This window comes from Triticum dicoccoides, chromosome 3B (genome assembly GCF_002162155.2).
Source record: "Triticum dicoccoides isolate Atlit2015 ecotype Zavitan chromosome 3B, WEW_v2.0, whole genome shotgun sequence".
Classification (NCBI taxonomy): domain Eukaryota; kingdom Viridiplantae; phylum Streptophyta; class Magnoliopsida; order Poales; family Poaceae; genus Triticum; species Triticum dicoccoides.
Window position 1 is genome coordinate 509,158,689 of NC_041385.1, and position 10,311 is coordinate 509,168,999.

Sequence of the window (10,311 nt, forward strand, 5' to 3'; positions counted from 1 at the left end):
ATAGATCGCAAAGGCAAATAATATGAGAAAGAGACCCGGGGGCGTAGGTTTCACTAGTGGCTTCTCTCAAGAAAAATAGCAAACGATGGGTGAACAAGGGAAATTGATAGAACTTCAAATACTCATGACGATATCCATGCAATGATCATTACATAGGCATCACGTCCAAGATTAGTAGACCGAATCCTGCCTGCATCTACTACTATTACTCCACACATCGACCGCTATCTAGCATGCATCTAGTGTATTAAGTGTTGGGGAACATAGTATTTCAAAAAAAATCCTACGATCACGCAAGATCTATCTAGGAGAAGCATAGAAACAAGCGGGGAGAGTGTGTCTACGTACCCTCGTAGACCGAAAGCAGAAGCGTTTAATAACGTGGTTGATGTAGTCGAGCATCTTCGTGATCCAACCGATCCAAGCACCGAACATACGGCACCTCCGTGTTCAACACAAGTTCAGCTCGATGACGTCCATCGAGCTCTTGATCCAGTTGAGGCCAAGGGAGAGTTCCGTCAGCACGACGGCGTGGCAACGGTAATGATGAAGTTACCGGCGTAGGGCTTCGCTTAAGCACTACGACAATATGACCGAGGTGTGTAACTATGGAGGGGGGCACCGCACACAACTAAGAGATTGTCTGATATCCTATTGGGGTGCCCCTGGCCACGTATATAAAGGAGGGAGGGAGAGAGGAGGCCGACTAGGTTGGGCGCGCCGGGGGGGAGTCCTACTTGGATTCCTAGTCCAAGTAGGATTCGGCCCCTCCTTTTTCCTTTCTTCCACCGGAGGGAAAAGGGAAGGGAGAGAGAGGGGGAAGGAAAGAGGGGGGGGCTGACCCCCTCCTCTAGTCCAATTCAGTTTGGGAAAGGGGAGGGCGCGCCCCTCTCTTGTGGCCCTTTCTCTCCCTTCCCTTTTCCAAATGATCATTACATAGGCATCACGTCCAAGATTAGTAGACCGACTCCTGCCTGCATCTATTACTATTACTCCACACATCGACCGCTATCCAGCATGCATCTAGTGTATTAAGTTCATCGAAAAACGGAGTAATGCAATAAAAACTATGGCATGATGTAGACAAGATCTATCTATGTAGAGATAGACCCCATCATTTTATCCTTAGTAGCAACGATACATACGTGTCGGTTCCCTTTCTGTCACTGGGATCAAGCACCATAAGATCGAACCCACTACAAAGCACCTCTTTCCATTGCAATATAAATAGATCAAGTTGGCCAAACAAAACCCAAATATCGGAGAATAAATATGAGGCTATAATAGATCATGCATAAAAGAGATCAAAGAAACTCATATACTTTCATGGATATAAAAAGATAGATCCGATCATAAACTCAAAGTTCATCGATCCCAACAAACACACCGCAAAAGAGTTACATCATATGGTTCTCCAAGAGACCATTGTATTGAGAATCAAGAGAGAGATGAAGCCATCTAGCTACTAACTACGGACCCGAAAGTCTACAAAGAACTACTCACGCATTATCAGAGAGGCACCAATGAAGGTGGTGAACCCCATCAGAGATGGTGTCTAGATTGGATCTGGTGGTTCTGGACTCTGCGTCGGCTGGATGAATATTTCGTCGACTCCCCTAGGGTTCTGGGATTTTGGGGGTATTTATAGAGCAAAGAGGCGGTCCGATGGGGGGGGGGGCAGCTGAGGTGGGCACAACCCACCATGGCGGGCCTGGGCCTCTTGGCGCGCCCTGTTGGGTTGTGCCCCCCTCGGGGCACCCCCCAGGCGCAGCCAGGGCCCGTTGTGTTCCTTCTAGCCCATAAAAATTCTTCGTAAAGTTTCATGGCATTTGGACTCCGTCTGATATTGATTTTCTACGGTGTAAAAAACATGGAAAAAACAGGAACTAGCACTTGGCACTATGTCAATAGGTTAGTACCAAAAAATGATATAAAATGACTATTGATAACCCACAAGTATAGGGGATCGTTTGTAGCCTTTTTCGATAAATAAGAGTGTCGAACCCAACGAGGAGCTAAAGGTAGAACAAATATTCCCTCAAGTTCTATCGACCACCGATACAACTATACACACACTTAATGTTCGCTTTACCTAGAACAAGTATGAAACTAGAAGTACTTTGTAGGTGTAATAGGATAGGTTTGCAAGATAATAAAGGGCATGTAAATAAAATCTAGGGGCTGTTTAGATAAAGACACAACTAAATTAGTTTTAGTAGAGAACTTTTGTCAACAAGAAATTTATTTGTCCCCAGGTAATCGATAACAAGAACCGGTAATCATTCTTGTAATTTTATATGAGGGAGAGGCATGAGCTAACATACTTTCTCTACTTGGATCATATGCACTTATGATTGGAACTCTAGCAAGCATCCGCAACTACTAAAGATCATTAAGGTTGTGAAACCCAACCATAGCATTAAGTATCAAGTACTCTTTACTCCCATATGCCATAACCCACCTACTCGGGTTTAAGTTTCTGTCACTCTCGCAACCCACCGTAAGAAAATCATGAACATATTGCAACATCCTACAACGAGGGCCCCTCACGTTTGCGCGAGAAGGAGGGCACCGTAGGACAGCACCATAAATAAAATATACAATCATACCAACCAAGATCACGATTAACCCACATGACAAAACAGATCTACTCAAACATCATAGGATAACCATAGATCATTGGGAAATAATATATGAAGTCGAGCACCATGTTTAAGTAGAGATTACATCGGGGAGAAGAGGTGTTACACCACTGCATAGAGGAGGAGAAAGTTGGTGTTGACGGTAGCAAGATTGTTGATGTAGATCGCCATCCCGATTGTTGCCCCCGGTGGCACTCCGGCGTCACCAGAAGCGAGGGGGAGAGAGCCCCCCTCCTTATTCTTCGTAGCCTCCTCCCAAGGTGGGAGAAGGGTTTCCCCTCTGGTCCTTAGCTCCCATGGCATGGGAGGGGCGAGAGACCCTCCGAGATTGGATCTCCCTCTCTGTTCTCTTCTATTTCGCGTTCTCCAGATCTGTGAGAAAACTGTTTCTTATATTCTCGGAGATCCGTAACTACGATTGCGTTGAGATTTTAACACGATTTTTTTTCCAAATATAACATTCCTTGCACCCGAAGTACAACTCCAACCGACGTATGAGGTGGGTACAACCCACCACCGCGCGCCAGGCTCCTGGCCCGTGCGCTGGTGTCTTGTGCCTTGTGTGGGCCTCCATTTGCGGCGATTCCAACTCCAAAAAATCACATATATTCCAAAATAATTCTTCGTAAAATTTTATTGCATTTGGACTTCGTTTGATATGGATACTCTGCGATACAAAAAACATGCAGAAAACAGGAACTGACACTTGGCACTGGATCAATAGGTTAGTCCATTAAATCATATAAAAAGTTGCTAAAAGTATGTGAAAGTGGTATAATATTGGCATGAAACAATCAAAAATTATAGATACGATGGAGACGTATCAGCATCCCCAAGCTTAATTCCTGCTCGTCCTCGAGTAGGTAAATGATAAAAAAAGATCATTTTTGATGTGGAATGCTACCTAACATAAACTCAATCATATATCTAATCATGTCATGAATATTAAGACATAAGTGATTCAAAGCAATAGTCTATAATTTTACATAAAGACATCAATACTCAGGCATCCCAACAAACAATCATGTCTTTCAAAATATCAATGCTAAAGAAAGTTATCCCTACAAAATCATATAGTCTTGTCATGCTCTGTCTTCTTAACACGAAGTATTTATCATGCACAACCCCGATGACAAGCCGAGCAATTGGTCATACTTTTTAACGCGCTTCAACTTTTTCAACCCTCACGCAATACATGAGTGCAAGCCATGGACATAGCACTACGGGTGGAATAGAGTATAATGATAGGGGTAAATATAGAGAAGACAAAAAAGTAAAAAGTCTCACATCAATGCGGCTAACCAACGCGCTATGGAGATGCCCATCAATTGATATCAACATGAGGAGTAGGGATTGCCATGCAACGAATGCACTAAGAGCTATAAGTGTATGAAAGCTCAATATAAAAACTAAGTGGGTGTGCATCTAATCCTATAATGAAAAATTCCCACTAGTATATGAAAGTGACAACATAGGAGACTCTCCATATGAAAAACATGGTGCTACTTTGAAACACAAGTGTGGTAAAGGATACTAACAATGCCCCTTCTCTCTTTGTTTATTTTTTTCTTTTTTTTCTTTTTTCCTTTTTATTTCTTTCTTTTTTTATTTTTTTCTTCTTTTTTCTTTTTTTCCTTTTTATATTTTCTCTCTCTCATTGTCCGGAGTCTCATCCCGACTTGTGGGGGAATCATAGTCTCCATCATCCTTTCCTCACTGGGGCACTGCTCTAAAAAATGAATAATGATGATCATCACACTTCTATTACTTATAACTCAAAAGAAATAAAAATTACAACTCGATACCTATGACAAAGTATGACTCTATATGAATGCCCCTGGCAATGTACCAGGATGTGCAATGATCTAGCATAACATGTATGAAAAATGATGAACGGTGGCTGAGCCACAACTACTATGTCAGCTATATGATCATGCAAAGCAATATGATAATGAATGCTCAAGTCATCAAACGGAAGCGGTGGAAGTTGCATGGCAATATATCTCGGAATGGCCATGGAAAAGCCATAATAGGTAGGTATGGTGGCTGTTTTGAGGAAGATATAATAAGGCTTATGTGTTATAGAGCATATCATATCACAGGGTTTGGATGCACCTGCGAAGTTTTCACCACGTCTCGATGTGAAAAAGGGCAATGCATGGTACCGTAGAGGCTAGCAAATTGCGAAAAAGGTAAGAGTGCATATAATCCATGGACTCACATTAGTCATAAAGGACTCATATACTTATTGCAAAAGTTTATTAGCCCTCGAAGCAAATTACTAATATGCATGCCCCTAGGGGGATAGATTGGTAGGAAAAGACCATCGCTCGTCCCCGACCGCCACTCATAAGGAAGACAATCAATAATAAATCACGCTCCAACATCATAGCATAACGAGAGACTATATGTGCATGCTTCAGGAATCACAAACCATAAAACCAATATTCTTACTAACCACAACTGTTTACTAGTACCTCCCACATATTCCATCTCTATATCACAAAACTATTGCAAGGAATCAAACATATCATATTCAGTGATCCATAAGTTTTGTGTAGGATTTTATGACTAACCATGCAATTGACCAATTCCTTTTGACTCTCTAAATAGATATAAGTGAAGCATGAGAGTTTAATTCTTTCTACAAAAGACCATGCTCTAATAAATATAAGTGAAGCAAAAGAGCATTCTTCAAACAACGGTTTTCCATGTGAAGAGAAACAGGCAATCCAAACTTCAAATGATATAAGTGAAGCACATGAAGCATTCTATAAAGCCACACTCAAAAGATATAAGTGAAGTGCAATGAGCATTCTATAAATCAATCATGGACTATCTCATACCAGCATGGTGCATAAAAGAAAAATGAAAACTAAAAGCAAAAGATGCTCCAAGATTTGCACATAGCACATGAACGAAACGAAACCAAAAACATACTGATACTTGTTGAAGAAAGATGGGATGCCTTCCGGGGCATCCCCAAGCTTAGACGCTTGAGTCTCCTTGAATATTTACTTGTAGTGCCTTGGGCATCCCCAAGCTTGAGCTCTTGCCTCTCCTCCTCCTCCTCATATCGAGACCTCCTCGATCTTTGATCACTTCATCCACACAAAACTCAACAGAAAGTTCGGTAAGATTCGTTAGTATAATAAAGCAAATCACTACGCTAAGTATTGTTGCAAACCAATTCATATTTTGTTTTTGAATTTTAGCTACTGTAATATAACTTTTCCATGGCTTAATCCAATGATAGAATCAATAGTTTCATCAAAACAAGCAAACATTGCATCAAAAACAGAATCTGTCTTAAACAGGACAGTCTGTAGTAATCTGAACATTCACCATACCTCTTTTACTCCAAAAATTCTCAAGAAATTAGTAAAAATAAAAAATTTGTATAGAAAGACATTGCAAAATGTTTCAGAACCGTTTGACGTTCCAGTAAAAAATGTAAAATCGCGCACTACAGCCAAAGTTTGTGTTTTGCACCGCACGAACCAACAGACAATCTAATCATCTTAAAGGAAAATCTTGGCACATTATTTTTATAATACAATGAAATTGTACAAGGGGATAATTATTTTTGTTGAAAAGTTTCTGTAATTAAGATTCACAAAGTTTCCGTGAGCATGAACAAAGTTCAGGGAGCTCCCCCACTTCAACAATGATTGTCTCTTTCACTTTCACTTTCCTTTTTGAAAAGTTTTGTGTTCCTCTCTATATTTTTTTTTAAACTTTATAAAAGCACTCAACAGAAATAAATGACTCTCTAAAACTTCCGGGTTGTCTCCCTGGCAGCACTTTCTTTAAAGCCATTAAGCTAGGCATAAAGTGCTCAAGTAATGGATCCACCCGGATCCCAAGGTATATCAAAGCCAATTTTAATTAGCAATGGTTTTGGCATTTAGTAGTGAGCACAAAGCAACCTATATCATGCAATGATGAAGTCTAACTCTCTTCCTATGCATCGGCATGTCATACAAGAACAATTCATGCACATCAAGTAAAGGCCAATACATAGCATAAGCAGTTTCTTGCAATTTTTTCGTGTTGGAAACATAGAGAGGTGGAGATATAGTTCCTCTCTCATAATAATTGCAAGAAGGAGCAGAAAGCACATGCATATTATATTCATCAAAATCATCATGTGTAGTAGCAAAAGGCAACCCATCAACATAATCCTTAATAAGAGCAAACTTCTCCGATATAGTGTAGTTTGGAGAATTCAAAAAGATAATAGCACTATCATGTGTGGGTGCAATAGCAACAATTTCATTCTTAATATAAGGAACGATAGCAAGTTCATATCCATAAGCATAACTCATATTGGCAGCTTGGCCACAAGCATAGCAAGCATCAAGTTCATCAAAAAGGGATATTTCAAAAGAATCAACGGGATCATAGCAATTATCATGGCATTCATCTTTCAGTAAGAACGAAGGCACATTAAACAATGTATGAGTTGAAGAGTTACTCTCATTAAAAGGTGGGCACGGGTGATCAATTCATTCTTCCTCCATTTGTTCTTTGCTCTCCTCATCATCTTTTTCATCCAATGAGCTCGTAGTTTCATCAATTTCTTCTTCCATAGACTCCCGCAAAATATTAGTCTCTTCTTGGACAGTGGAGGAGTCCTCAATATATGGTTTAACATAGGAATTAGAAGCATAATTATCATAACAATATTTAAGTATAGCAATTTTTTAGATTTGTAAAGAGTAGCATCATACTTTTCAATCAAAGAAGCAATTTCATAAGCACCTTTAAAAGCAACAAATTCTTCAATTTGTTCGATATCAAAGTAATTATAAACACCTTTGGCATAAGAAGATACAATTCCATTATCTATAAACTCACATTGGTAGGGAAGGTGTTTCTTAGTGTCTTCAGAACAACAAGTAAAATCATATAATTCACATAAATTCCAAGCATAGCATTGCATAGTATTAATTTGATGCTGTGAAAGTTTCCCTTTTTCAGATAAACGATGTCGCACAAAACAGGCATGCTCATCTAATGATTATCCCTCAACTAAGCTAGTTGGGTTTTCAGCACGAGCACACATGGATCGAAGATGATCCAAGTAGAAAGCTTCAGTAGTATGATATATTTTGAGTGGTTCTTCAACCATTGGTTTAGTAGGTACAACTATTTTTCTAGTATTTTGCGTTTCCTACCCATAACTAAATATAGAAAACAAGAGCACAAAATAAATACTACTTAGTGATAAAGCAAACAAGCACACACGAGAATATTCACCCCACGCTATTGCTCCCCGGCAACGGCGCCAGAAAAAGGTCTTGATAACCCACAAGTATAGGGGATTGTTTTTAGCCTTTTTCGATAAATAAGAGTGTCGAACCCAACAAGGAGCTAAAGGTAGAACAAATATTCCCTCAAGTTCTATCGACCACTGATACAACTCTATGCACGCTTGACGTTCGCTTTACCTAGAACAAGTATGGAACTAGAAGTACTTTGTAGGTGTGATAGGATAGGTTTGCAAGATAATAAATAGCACGTAAATAAAATCTAGGGGCTGTTTAGATAAAGACACAACTAAGTTAGTTTTAGTAGAGAGATTTTGTCAACAAGAAAGTTATTTGTCCCTAGGCAATCGATAACAAGTACCGGTAATCATTCTTGTAATTTTATATGAGGGAGAGGCATGAGCTAACGTACTTTCTCTACTTGGATCATATGCACTTATGATTGGAACTCTAGTAAGAATCCACAACTACTAAAGATCATTAAGGTCGTGAAACCCAACCATAGCACTAAGTATCCTCTTTACTACCATACGCCATAACCCACCTACTCGGGTTTAAGTTTCTGCCACTCTCGCAACCCACTGTAAGCAAATCATGAACATATTGCATCACCCTACAATGAGGCCCCCTCACGTTTGCACGAGACAGAGGGCACCGTAGGACAACACCATAAATAAAATATACAATCATACAAACCAAGATCACGATTAACCCACAGGACAAAACGGATCTACTCAAACATCATAGGATAACCATAGATCATTCAGAAATAATATATGGAGTCGAGCACCATGTTTAAGTAGAGATTACATCGGGGAGAAGATGTGTTACACCGCTGCATAGAGGGGGAGAAAGTTGGTGTTGACGGTAGCAAGATTGTTGATGCAGATCGCCGTCTCGATTGTTGCCCCAGGTGGCACTCCGGTGCCACCGGAAGCGAGGGGGAGAGAGCCCCCCTCCTTCTTCTTCTTCTTCATTGGCCTCCTCCCTAGGTGGGAGAAGGGTTTCCCCTTTGGTCCTTGGCTCCTATGGCATGGGAGGGGCAAGAGCCGAGATTGGATCTCCCTCTCTGTTCTCTTCTGTTTTGCGTTCCCCAGATCTGGCTGAAAACCGTTTCTTATATTCCCGGAGATCCATAACTCCGATTGCGGTGAGATTTTAACACGATTTTTTTTCCGGATATAAGCTTCCTTGGACCGAAGTACAGCTCCAACCGATGTACGAGGTGGGTACAACCCACCACCTCGCTCCAGGCTCCTGGCCCGTGCGATGGTGTCTTGTGCCTTGTGTGGGCCTCCGTTTGCGGCGATTCCAACTCCAAAAAATCACATATATTCCAAAATAATTCCTCACAAAATTTTATTGTATTTGGACTTCGTTTGATATGGATACTCTGCGATACAAAATACATGCAGAAAATAGGAACTAGCACTTGACACTGGATCAATAGGTTAGTCCAATAAATCATATAAAAAGTTTCCAAAAGTATGTGAAAGTGTTATACTATTGGCATGAAACAATCAAAAATTATAGATACGACGGAGTCGTATCAACTATAAAATGATTATAAAACATCCAAGATTGATAATATAACAGCATGGAACAATTAAAAATTATAGATACGTTGGAGACATATCAACATCCCTAAGCTTAACTCTCGTCCTCGAGTAGGGAAGTGATAAAAACAGAAGTTTTGATGTGGAATGTTGCCTAACATGTCATATCATATTTATTTCTTCATAGCATGGACATTTGGACTTTTATATTGTTCAAAGCAATAGTCTAGTTTTGACATAATGATTTAGATACTCAAGCATATCAACAAGCAACCATGTCTTACAAAATACCAATTCTAAAATAAGCTATCCCTAGCCCATCATGCTCAATCATTGATCCATTCATGAAACACACTCAAATATTAGATACACCCAATACTTAAGTATGATCATATTGCCTCCTAGTTGGCGCTTTTGTAAGAGAAGATGGAGACTCAAATTCAAAATTAAAATGGCATAATGTAAAAGAAAGGCCCTTCGCGGAGGGAAGTAGGGATTTGTAGAGGTGCCAAAGCTCAAACCGAAAAATTAGAGATAAAAACATTTTGGGAGGTGTATCCATCCCACCAACAAAAACGACTTAGAGTTCCCAATACTTTCCATGCTTAGATATATCATAGGCGGTTCCCAAATAGAAAATAAAGTTTATTCCTTTTTCCGCCATACTTTCACTTTCCATGGCTAGTCGTATCCACGGTTGCCCTCCATACCAACACTTGCCAAGGAATTTATTATTTGACAACATAAAGTAAATTCATTTTTCATTTCGGGACTGGGCATCCCTAATACCTTTGCCTTACTCTCGTGCAATGACAAGTAAATAAACACTCATCTTGAGAA